The sequence below is a fragment of the Triticum dicoccoides genome, chromosome 2B, assembly GCF_002162155.2.
Source record: "Triticum dicoccoides isolate Atlit2015 ecotype Zavitan chromosome 2B, WEW_v2.0, whole genome shotgun sequence".
Taxonomy (NCBI): domain Eukaryota; kingdom Viridiplantae; phylum Streptophyta; class Magnoliopsida; order Poales; family Poaceae; genus Triticum; species Triticum dicoccoides.
The window spans coordinates 83,594,025-83,606,743 of record NC_041383.1 but is presented as its reverse complement, the minus strand read 5'-3'; the positions used below and the strand labels follow the sequence as shown (position 1 = coordinate 83,606,743).

The 12,719-nt window shown below is 48.3% G+C and overlaps 1 pseudogene; it reads right to left on the bottom strand.

The window, feature by feature from the left end:
- Positions 1-11,195, bottom strand: part of LOC119360529 — a 43,537-nt pseudogene extending 32,342 nt beyond the window's left edge.
- Positions 11,196-12,719: the final 1,524 nt, after the last annotated feature.

Genomic DNA, 12,719 nt, shown 5'->3' with positions numbered 1-12,719 from the left:
GGCGCGTCGCTGCCCCCGGCCGTCGCCTCGCCGTCGTCGTCGCCCCGCTGTGAGCTCTCCCCCTCTAACCCCTCTCCCTCGCCCCTGGCGGCCACCATGGGCGCCGCCCCTCCCCGAGCCCATACACACACACAAGCATGATGAACACACACACACACACAGCACACACGTATATATGTATGAATGCATGTATATATTAGTATATATGTATTTTGTATGTTTAATTAGTTTAGATTTTTTAGATTATTGTTTTTTCACTAGTATATATGTATGAATGCATGTTAGATGGATATAATTAGTGTTTAATTAGTATGGAAATTTTTTATATAATGTTGTTTTTCTGTTTTTAATGGATTTATAGAAGTTGTTTTTTCTGTTTTTAGTGTTAGATGCTTAATTAGTATGAAATAGCATATAGAATTTGGACATATGCAATGATAGCATAATTAGTGTTATATAGAAATGTTAGTTATCAAAATCCAATCATTAAAAAAAATGTTACTTTTTGCGGGCATATAGCTAGTATTTGTTCTCGACGATGCCCGGCCTGCATCCTCGCCGTCGACCCTTCCGCGACGACGTCCGGCTGACCTATGTCCGGGACTGGGCTCCGCCGGGCTGGCACTGGGAGGTGCTGCCTGGAGGGGCCCGCCGCTTGATGAGGAACCCGGCCCCGGGTCCCGTCGTCGACCCTGATCTCGTTTGGTGGCGTTCGCGTGGGCCAGTTTCGGCGCGGAGGGAGCCGGCCCAGCCGGAGGTGGTACGTCGCCGTGTCAGGGAGGAGGGCGAGCACGTCCATCGCTACATGGTTGCGTTAGAGGGCGGCAGGTTCTCCAATACCTGGCAGTTTCTTCAGGGATCTCACTTCAGCTATGATCATGTGAGGGTTCCTTCTCTTTGGGTGTCCATCGCCCGCGTCGCAGGAACCGTGAGTGTCCTAGATTCTTCTGTAGTATTCGATCTTTATTAGCTACCTAGCCAGTGATGTATTCGATATTATATCTATTATTCGAGACGATGTATTCGAGATTATATCTATTATTCGAGACGATGTTTTCGAGATTATATCTATTATTCGAGACGATGTTTTCGAGATTATATCTATTATTCGAGACGATGTAATTTGAATACTAAATTGTTTTATATTTCTTTTGGATTAGTTAAATAAAAGCTATGGCGGACAATACCGGCGGAGAGGGAGAACAGGCCATGTTCGATATGATACGCCATCCTCACGGGCGAGATGATGATCAGAATGAAGAAGAATATGACGGCTCCGAATTTTCTAAACAACACCGGAGAGGGTGATATGATATTCGATCGCGATGACCGAATTGATGAAGTCATGAACTATGATTATGATGATGACGAAGAAAATGTTGATCCTGAAACAACAGAGACCGGCGAGGTATATATATTTATATAAGCAGGCATCTGGTGATCATCACATGTTTTAAATGACTTAAAGATATATTAACGAATCGATCTTTGTTTTTCAGCCATCCGAATCGAGCAAATCTTCAGGCAAAAGGATGAAACGAGGCCCGAACAAAAAGTTAAAGGAGGGCGTAAAGTACAATATCGAGGCAATCAGACCTAGTGGCAAACCATTAGCGCCTAAGAAGATTGCGGACAAGTTCGTTCGTCAGTGCGGAGTTGTTGTGAAGGACCAACTCCCGATCTCCCTTCAAGAATGGAGAGAGCCAGCAAAAGACAAAAGACAAAAAGACAAAAAGGACGCTGCTCCACGTCCAGATGTTACTTTTGTCGACAAAAGACAAAAAGATCTGCTTTGGGATACTCTCATGGAACATTTCACCCTACCAGATTATTTCACAGAAGCAGATGTGCAGAAAGTCAAGGACGCTACTCTTAGGAAGATGGCGGTTGCATTCAAGAACCACAAGAATCGTGAATGGAACAAGTACGTCAAGGGAGGAAGGAAGACTCCAGTATTCAAGGGAACACTAGAGAACCAACGTGCTCATTGGGACGATTTTGTGAAATTCAAGGATTTGGAATTAGCTAAGAAACGGTCAAGAATAAACAAGAAGAATGCCAAAAAAAAGGATAAGTTCCATAAGCTAGGGCCGGGTGGCTATGCGGTGGCAATGCCTAAGTGGGATAAGTCTGAGAAAGAGATGGAGGATGCAGGTGCCACTCCGGTTACTAAGAGCTGGCCCCCCAGGGTCAGGACTTGGTTCTATGCGCATGGGGGGGAGTTGGATCCGAAGACAGGCAATGTTTCGACGAGGGCAAGTCTGAAGGGAGCCGACGATGCGATACTTGTTGCAATAGAAGAGGCACGATCGGGGGTGTTCCAGCCCAACAGAGAGAACGACGAGCTTACGCATGCCCTGGGAAATCCTGAACACCCGGGAAGAACACGAGGCAAGGGCGCTATTCTGTGGTATGAGGGGTTTTCAGACTAGAACACCGACTACAGAACCCGTGCGAGAAAGAAGATTGCGGAGGAGAAGAAGAGGAAGATGGAGGAGGAGCAGAGGAAGCGGGACTATGAACGCCTTCAAGGCCTAGAAGCAAGTCAAGCGGAATTGGCAGTCAAATTCCAGCGGCAGCAGGAGCAGATCGACTCACTTACCCAGCAAAGGGGGTCTCAGCAGCTGCAGCAGCTAGCGAATGATCCAGCATTGGATAGCACTGCCCCATCCATGCCGAGAAGCAGCGTGGGTTCCGCCCCGGACGACGCAATGCTGGGTAGATACCCCGTGGATGAGATCACGGAGAACACTAGCTGCGAGCTACACGTCAAAATTAAGAACATATTCATGAAGGTGGCGGACGCCGTTGCTTTTACAAATCCCCCCAAGGCAACCTTCCATTGCAACCCGATTCCAGCGGGATATGATCGTGTCTTGGTTGATGAGGTGGTGGACCCATATTCGGAGCCAGAGCCTGACATTCTTGGAGGTGACGACGCGCACTTTCTCGGAGAGGCCAACCATCGTATCATCCTATGGAAAAAGGATTGCATCATCTTTCGAAGGCCACCGACACCGCGTCAGCCGACTCCTCGTCGAAGTCTGCCACCAAGTCAGCAGACTCCCGCTCCTGCAAGTCCAACAAGTCCGGCAAAGTGTCAGGCCACTCCTCCTCCAAGTCCGGCAAAGTGTTAGGCCACTCCTCCTCCAAGTCTGCCACAGCGTCAGACGTCCACTCGTCCTCCAAGTCAGGCACAACCTCAGGCCACTCCTCCTCCAAGTCCGGCACAGCTTCAGGCCACTCCTCCTCGTCCAACTCAGCCTTGTCAGCCGTCTCCGCCGCCTCGGCAATCGCAGAAGAGACACCCCGCAGCTATGGTGCGTAGCGGTACGAGTCTAGGTAGTACAGGAAGTACAGGCGAAGGCAAGCGATATAAATATGGTCCAAGCCTCAAGCCTCTTCCGCAGAGGCCTTATGACAAGTCCGAGGAGGAAATCGCAGCCATATCGAAGGCCGAGGTGGAAGCCCATTTTGCACCGAAACCGCCACCGCCGCCAAGGGAGAAAGTGCCTGAGGAAACGATTGACCACTTCATTCGTATGGCTCAACCACCAGCTCCCAAGCCTGTTGACACAGACTATGAGCGCCACATCAGGAAGTTAAATCGAGCACGTCTACGTAAGGAGGTGAGCTCGGGATCAAGCAAACAACAAGCAGCTGTCAAAAAATGCGGGAAAACCATTCCCCAGCTGGGAGAATAGGCGGCGCAATCGATCCCCTCGCTTGTTGTGCCAACAACACGTGACAGTACGCGCGCCCAATATTATTGTGGGCAAACAGTTTACGTTCCCGAGGTGGGCAATGTGGTAATAACCAAGGACCATATAATGCAGGCTGAAGTTCTCAACATCACTGTTGGACAACTCCTCGAGATCGAGCCCATGCCTGTGCTTAAAGAGCATGAAATAAAACGGAAATATGTCCGGGGCCAACCTTTGGTCGAGCCAGACAAGGTCAAGAACCTCCCAACAAGAATGTATGAATTGCATCAATGGTACATGAACATTACCAAGATTTCCGATCAATTGTCCCTCATGGTGAATGTCAAGGAGGAGCATTACTTCCATGAGAAAGCTCTGTCCGTTGAGTATTCTGAACTGTTTCAGTTATACAATCAAGACGCACTCGACAAATCTATCGTCAGTTGCTATTGTCTGTAAGTGATTTCTTTCTATAATTTAAGTCTCAAGCTAGCTATAGTGATCCTTTTGATCAATCATTACCTGTAATTATCCTCACTATATTCTTTTCTGTGGTATTATGCAGGATGAAGACGTATGAAATGAGAAAAGGTGGACGCTTTGGCATTGGGTTCATTGACCCAAACACCATTAATGAATACACATGGCTAATAAATCCACATCATCAAAAGGCCATAGAGGACAACATGCTAGAGTTCTTGAAGCGCCTCAAATACAATGAAGATATACTACTTCCTTACAGTGAGTCACACTGTCTTGTACTACAAATTCTCTGTTTTTGCCTACTAGCTAGCTACATGTTTTTGCTTACATATGCCCGCTTAATTAAGACATGCAAACGTGTGTGCATGCAGATTTCACTGGATCTTGTGTATCATTAAAGTTGACGCCGGAACAGTTGAAATACTGGACTCACTACTCAAAAAAAATACTGACTATAACATCTTGTTTGGGATAGTCAATAGGTAATTTCAATCATTATTAACTATATATCTCGGCCTATTTAGTTCGTCATTTCATGATATGAACTATTTAATAACCCCGTTTATTCATTTTCTTTGTCGGCGGGCAGGGCTTGGGCAAGGTTCATCAGCGTCACGGAAGGCGAATGGAAAAAAAAGCTTAAATGGGGAAGACCCAAGGTAAGTAATTAAGTAGTACTAGCTAGCTAGCTAGCTGCCATCTCTTTAATTATCATGCTTGATTAATTATTATCTGATCAAATTCCATTCTCGTAAAGGCCCTGAAGCAGGCGCAGGGGACTGATCTGTGTGCATTCTGCGTTTGCGAAAACATTCGCATGATGGCGTCCGAAATGAGCAGATCTCAAAGACAGGAATGGGTATGCTTGTCAGAACACTATTCACAATTTTTACACCATTATCGATATCTAGTCACACAACTAATACACATGCATATTGATCTCCTTCTTAACAGTTCAGAGAGGTGCGGGAGAAGCTCCTAGAAACGGAGCGCGTAGAAGCACTTCAAGAGGAAATAGCGGGATTTTTGCTCGACCAGGTCATAAATCCGAAGGGAGAATACTATTACCCGCTACCGCCCCCATGAAAAACCACTTCCAATTGTCATCATGCTCCGAAGGCACCAATTAGGCTAATGCCACTGGCTCCGAAGGTAACATGCATATGTAGGAGAAATTGTATATAGCTATACATGTGTATATGTGCGAATTAATTAATATGATGGTTTGTGAGACATTGATGATATATATATGCATGATTGGTTCTACTAGAAATTCTATTTATATATATATATATATATATGCATAACGTGTACAATGTGTAGTATCGTAAAATGCCAGCAAACGAAAAAGAATTAAAATGGAAACACAAAATTAAATGAAAAAGAAATCATAAAACTAAAAACCCCCCAAACCTTATAGTATCGGTTGGTCTTACCAACCGGTACTAAAGGGCTCCAGGCCCCTGGAGCTGGCTCGTGCCACGTGGTTTCCCTTTAGCACCGGTTCGTGCTGAACCGGTACTAAAAGGGGGGGGCTTTAGTGCCCACACTTCAGTACCGGTTATGGAACCGGCACTAAAGGGCCTTACGAACCGATGCTATTGCCTGGTTCTGCACTAGTGACCCAAGGGGGTCTTTTGTCCGGTTTGGGATTGTTCAGCGGGTAAAAGGAACCGAAATAAAGATCAGGGGGTAATGTGAACCACCAACTTTGTTCAGGGTAGTAAAATGGACTTTTTTTCTTTTGGAACACATACTACTTGCTGTATTATGGAGTTGTCTATGAGAGAGTAGTTCAATTGTTTAGGGTAGCTACTACATTAATACATGTGCAATACTATGAATTATACTCCCCTCACATGTGGCTCCCTCGGTCTAGACGTGAAAAGTGGGCTGCAATTTAATTGCGCCAGCCGGGTCTTGGCAAGCAAGAGACCGATCTGATGAAAGAGACGAAGCTGCCTTAGTGTGGTCACAGCGCTCAACTCTTCAATAACTCTCAGCTGAATAACCGACCCATCCAGCAAGATCCATTCAAGAGAGCTCCCTCAGAGCAAGTACAATAGGATGACATAAGCAGGCTATAAGGACTAAAATATTATATCTTTGCTTATTTGGAGGGGAGAGAAGAGGAGAGAGAATGGAAGCGGGTTGTAGAATAAGAGCCGGCTATAGCACGAGACCCAAGTCACTTTGTGAGGATGTATGGTGGGCCAGCTATTAATAAAGTACTACATACTTAAATCTTACTATTGTACAAGCCGGCTATTAGACTGACTCTAAATGACATGGCAACTTCTTATAGTCAACTGTTGGCTATATTATTAAGGAAAACGTTTCACGCCGGCGGACCGGCTCAAATTTGAGCCGGTCGCTAGCGCACACCCGCGTGGACGTGAGACTCCTTTTGCTCTCATCCCACGTGACCCCTTCTTCTTCCTTCTTTTTTTTCGAGGATACGCAAATTGCGTACCATAGCTTTATAGAAGGAGAGAAAATTAGTACATGACACCTACCACTCGCTGCGAACAACGAGCGTAGCACAACAACACATCCGGCTATCCTCAAGACAGAACACACGACATCACAACTACAACACGGAAAAACCTGCCCAAAACCAAAACACCTCGCCACGTCTTGATCGACACCGAACACCTCCGAAGAACAGCAACTCCAGCTTCCTTTGGATTCATCCGCGACGACCATACATAGCGCCGGAAGAGAGCGGTCAGTGCCACGACGAACACCGGAGGAGCGCCAACAGGAAGCTCCGTCTCCTTGCATGATGCTCCCAACAGAGAAACGATGTCACAGACGCCGCCAACATGCCGCTCCAGAGGACCAAGGCTTTCGCCCGGAGACAACTGCCAACACCAATCACTAGGGAGATGGCGACGCACTCGACATCGCCTCCAGAGAGGGGAACGACACCCACGGGTGCCATCGACGCCGGCCGGCCAAAAACTGGACAGGATTTTCATCTGTGACGTTGCGCATCTCCACTCCGACGAGGTAGGCAACACCGTTCCTGAAGCCTCGCACCGCCGTCACCGCAGCAAATCCATCGAAGCCGCAAAGCCGAGGTCCCACACCACCCGCACTGCCGAGAGAGCGTGAACCAGACCTCCACCAACATCGCCATCGAGGAGCAACCACAACCTCCAGGCTGAGCAAAAGCCTGATCTGCTCCAACGGCCTTCATCGACACCAAGAGACTGCCGCCAGATTGGATCTGGCCCGCCCCTCCAACCTCACTTCTTCTTCCTTCTATCCTTTCACCCATCGCTAATCCCCTTTCTTCGTCTCTCTCTCTCTCTCTCCTCTCTGAGTACAACGCAGCACCAAAATCCCATTTAGTAGTCTCTCTTCTACCCGAGCAAGCCCATATGACCACCACCGTTGTTAATCCCTGACCACATATCGCTGCTAGGCAATGTTGGATTTAGACTGGAGCTGCGACCCATGGCGCGCGGTGGCAGCATGGGGCTGTCCATGGTTTTGACTCGCCGGAATGCTCGCGAGGGAGTTGCTGCAAAGGGTGGTGCCGGTGCCCGTGGGCTGTGGCGAGTAAGGCAGAGCCGTTCACTTTTCTTGCCCCAGGTAGATACCAATGTTTTTTTTTCGATAAAGGGCGATTTTATTATCTCAAAATGTAGCATCAAACGATACAAAACATTTAGAGTATCACCCGGCCTCTGCATAACTAGGATGCACACAGCCAAACATCAAAAATCCGACAAGAAAAAAAAATGACAATTCGGCAAGAGTAGAGTCCTATGACCGACACTATGCCTATGTCAAAACGGTTGGTGGACCGATGCGGAGATTATGCTGCCATCCATGTTGGGTAAAAAACTCCATAGCCACCTGCTCCAATCGCGTACACACCGCCTTGAATAGCGATTGGTACTCCGCACGTTTTGTTTAGCTGGAACCGTAGGCGAGTTTTGCTGGAATCAGCAACTAATTTTGCTGGGGATGTGCAGTCGATGGTGCTGTACTGCTGTTTGCTTCCACGGGCGACAAATTTGCTGTGATCAGTAATATTCTTTTGCTGGAACCGGCGACGATTTTTGATGCAACGACTTTAGTCACAGCGGCGCCATGGCGAATAAAAATGCTGGAACCGGTGGAATCATATGCTACTACCGGCAAACAAAAAGCTGGAACCTGGGATGCGAAAGCTACCACCGAGAGAAGAAAATATTTCCACCGCGAAAAAAGCTGGAACGAGCGAAATCAAATGTTACTACCGGCAAATCAAAAAGTTTGGCGCGGGGCTTTAACTGATGAGGCGGTGCTGCGACGGCGGGGCACACGCCGGCGCCCACACTGTGACCGCCGAGGCGACGTGCTCGGATGGTCGTATTTTTTTGCTGCAACCGACAAGGATTGGGGCTACCATGTCGAACTGCAGTGCCCGAGATGGCTGTGTAGGAGGTAGAAGATGGGACCGGCGGCGAGCAGCAGAGGGCAGCGCTGTGAGGCTTCCGCTGCGAGTATCCGACGGATGCCCTCGTCGGAGCCAAGCACGAGGGCGTGGATTGCGTCCTGACAGAGGCTGGGGATTTCTCTCATACGTACAGGACGAGCTGCGTGGGTGAGTCCGTGGAAGAAGATAAGAATCGGACAACTAAAATTCAAAAAAGAATTGGACAACTATCACTAGTTTAATCCAACGGCTGCTAGGCGACCGGCCGAATATTGGGCCGGTCTGCCGGCGTCTATCACTGCCCTATTATTAACCATGCTCTCAGCTGAGTAGGGTTCGGACCAGGCCGTGTACTACTAGTCAGCGGGATAGCTCCGGTAGACAGGCACAATTCAATGGCCCTGTTTGGATTATGGGGTTAGAGCTAGTTTGGGTTAGTTGGGGGCTCAAATAACCTAAAAGTATCCAAACAGGAAGGGTTAGAGTGGGTTAGTTCCATCTAACCCAACTATCCCGATGGAGAGGTGCTTATTTGGGTTAGAGTGGGTTAGAAAATAATTCTAACTCTAACTGTGTTAGAGTATCAAACAGGGCCAATAGCCAAGGTTGCCCATGCCCATGTGCTCTCTCTCGGGTTGGATTTTGCGCTACACTCCTGCGAAGTTTCTCGTTTTGGAGCTGTGGTTGGTGCGGGCGGGTCACCTAATGTGAAGGCACGTGTCACCCGTGGTTCTTACAGTCCATCCCTTCCTCCGGAAACCACTGCCCAAGATTTGTGCCCTCGCTAAACAATTGACAATACAATAGTCTAGTGCTCGAAGGGGATTAGCACTGCCCGAGAAGCCTGTTTGTTTTGGAATCCCAGCCCCTGCCCGTGACTGACGCCCATAGCAACCGAGAAGAAATCGCATTGGGAGTAATTTGCAACGAACAAGTTGGTAGTACCAGTAGTGCTGATCGAGATCTGGTGAGTGAGTGAGTGATTGACTTACACGCCGTGGTTGGACGACATGCCCATGAAGAAGACCTTGGTCCGGCCGGGGTCGACGTGCCGGTCCACCCACTTTGCCCACGTCTTGAGCACCTCCTTGTACGCCACCGGCCGGTCCACCAGCGTGTACTTGTTCGGCATCGCCCTCGGGTTCTTCCTGCAACCAATCACCATTTCATCTTCATCACTCACACTGATTCACTCACCGGAGCAGCAGCAATGGAGGAGAAACTCACAGCACTTTCATCTCGAAGTTGTTGAGCCACCAGAATGTAGGTGTTGAAGACGAGGAAGTGGGCGGCGTGCGCCCGGCGATGGAGCGCCAGGCGATCACGCGGTCCGCCACGCTGTGCGCTTGCGGGTCGTCCGAGTTGGAGCTCACCAGGAACGGCGCCCAGTAGAACTCCACTGTCGCGTTGTACTCCGCCGCCGTGAACACGTTCAGGGACCCGTTCGGCCCGACGAACTTGGCCACGTACGGACCTCTGGTCGCGCGACGGGATCGCCGACGACACCAGGCACACCATCGACTCCCACTGGTTCCGGTTCAGCGAGTCCCCCACGAACATCAGCTTCTTGTTCCGCAGCCACTCCAGCAGCACCCGCGCGTCGAACCTGGAGAGCAAGATTCAATTCGGTTGGGTTGGGTTGAGATCTACGACAGCGCGGCGGCGGCGGCAATGGTGCCGGAGGTGGTGGGTGGGTACCTGGGGAGGTCGCAGGAGGAGGGCTGCCAGCGCCACCGCTGGTACGAGTCGTCGCGCCGGCCGTTGCGCATGCAGGTCACCTGCTCCGTCAGGAACTCGCAGTCCGGCTCGCGGTACAGCGGCACCTGGGACGCCTCCGCGTCGTACGTCCACCACCCCTGGTACAGGTTGCACGCCGGCGGCTCCGGCGCAGCCACCGCTGCTCTGCTCGTGTTGGTGGTGGTGTTGCCGCCGCTGCTGAACTACGGCACGTTTTGGGGTGCCCTCTTTTGTGACGAACTGGGATGATCGGATGCTCTAATTTAGGTACTGGGTTTAGTTTCTCATCGACGTGTGTTAGTCTTTTCATGAGATTTGTTAGTTTTGCCTGTGTCCTGTAGATATGTCGATTCAGATTAGGGTTTTCATATTTTTGATGAGTCACTCTGTAATTGGTATTAAATGACACAAATTTGTAGAAGATCTAAGAATATATAACAGTTTTTAAGCTTTCATACTATTTTGATTGATTGCTTTGTTAAAATTACAGTGCCCTGTTTTCATACTATTTTGATTGATTGCTCTCTTAAAATTACAATGCCCTATTTTTTTCACATCTGTTCATACAAATGTACTTAGAAATTTGACATCTTTCAATTGAATTTTGCTATGTAGACAATGATGCTGATGAATTCACTCTAGGAATACATCACAATGGTTTTTTCTGCGGTTTTGGTTCTAACAGAACTTACATGGAAGCAAAACCTGATTGGTTTGATGGCAGAGAATTACCACACACAGACACACTTGTACAAGTCCTTCATAAAGTGGTCATCAGTCATCGAGGTGCACACTCTCACCACCCTAAACTTGCAAGAAGTGCACTTCACCAACGGCATGTGCGATGCCGTCCTTTGGCTTCGCTCTCCACCTCGCCGTTCGGCCATGGCGTCGCCCCACTGGTGGTGTTCAGTGAGTGAAGCAGGGGATAGTTGAGAGAGTGCTGGCGTGAGTGCAGCTGCCGCTGCCGCCGGACTTGGGGAAAAGAGGAGCGACGATTGGGAGGATTTGGAGACGAGCGAACAGAGTCTGAGCTAGCGGTTTGACGATCGATTTGGGAATTCAGGGGCAGTGCCTCTTTTGAAGACTAACAAGGAGCAAAATGAAAACTGGCAACTTTACCTTTTCAAAAAACACCCTAGCAACTACTCCCTGCGTTTCAAAATAGATGACCCAACTTTGTACTAATTTTGTATAAAGTTGGGTCATCTATTTTAGAACGGAGGGAGTACATGCGAAGCTCTCCAGATCACACATGGCGTGCCACGTCGGCTGGGCTGTGTTGTTTTGTCCCACAAATGCAACATTATGTATTAAAGTGAGAAATTTGATACTTGATGTATGAAAGTGAACTTTCTGGACAACTTCATGTATCAACACTGCAATTTACTCTACGTGTACAAACACGATAGATTCTTGGGGCCATCTAGGGAATAAGGATGCAGTCATGCAGACACACACTGTGAAACAAACTAGTTGTTGGGGCGCACCTTGGGTGCGCCGCTTGAGGGGTGCATGTGCAGTGCCAGGTATGCAGCGTCTACACAGCTGCATTGTTGCGTTCTTGTTAGCACGTGCACATGCCACTGATCGCGCCTGCTCATGTAGTAAGCGCAAACTCAAGCATCCACAAAATGAAATCATGAGGTGAGGATGACCAATGATAACCACTGGACATAGCCAAATACTCCTCGATCAAATTTCCAAATCGTAAAAGAGAATCATAGCAAGGATTTGGCCTTTCATGGATTTTAGAGATTCATAAGCCAAATCATACTCAATCAAAGCATAAGCCCACTTGCCAATTCTACCACTAAGAATTGGTCTATGCAACATGTATTTAATGACATCGGTCTGACAAGCTACTATGCAAGCACTCGGTACTAAATAATGTCTCAATTTTGTGCAAGCATAATATAAACATAGACATAATTTTTCAATAAATGTATACATTGTCTCGGCGTCCAATAAGCGGCGGCTCAAATAAGTGATGGCATGCTCTTTTCCTTCGGTTTCTTGAGTCAAAACAGAACCAATAACTCCTTCCTCTGCTGCAAAGTAAAGCCTGAAGGGTTCCCTATGCTTGGGTGTTTTCATCACCGGAGGAGTGCACAAATAATTCTTGATCATGTCAAATGCTTATTGCTGTTTTGCCCCCCCCCCCCCACAAGGGAAATCAGCATCATTCTTTAACCGAAGGATAGGAGCAAACACATCAACCTTCCCTGACAGATTAGCTATGACCCTCCTCAAGTAATTGACCTTGCCAAGGAACTTTTGCATATCTCTCTTGCATGTTGGAGCCTCCACTTTCTGTATGGCCTCTATCTTTTTGGGATCAATCTCTATGCCATCTTCATGAA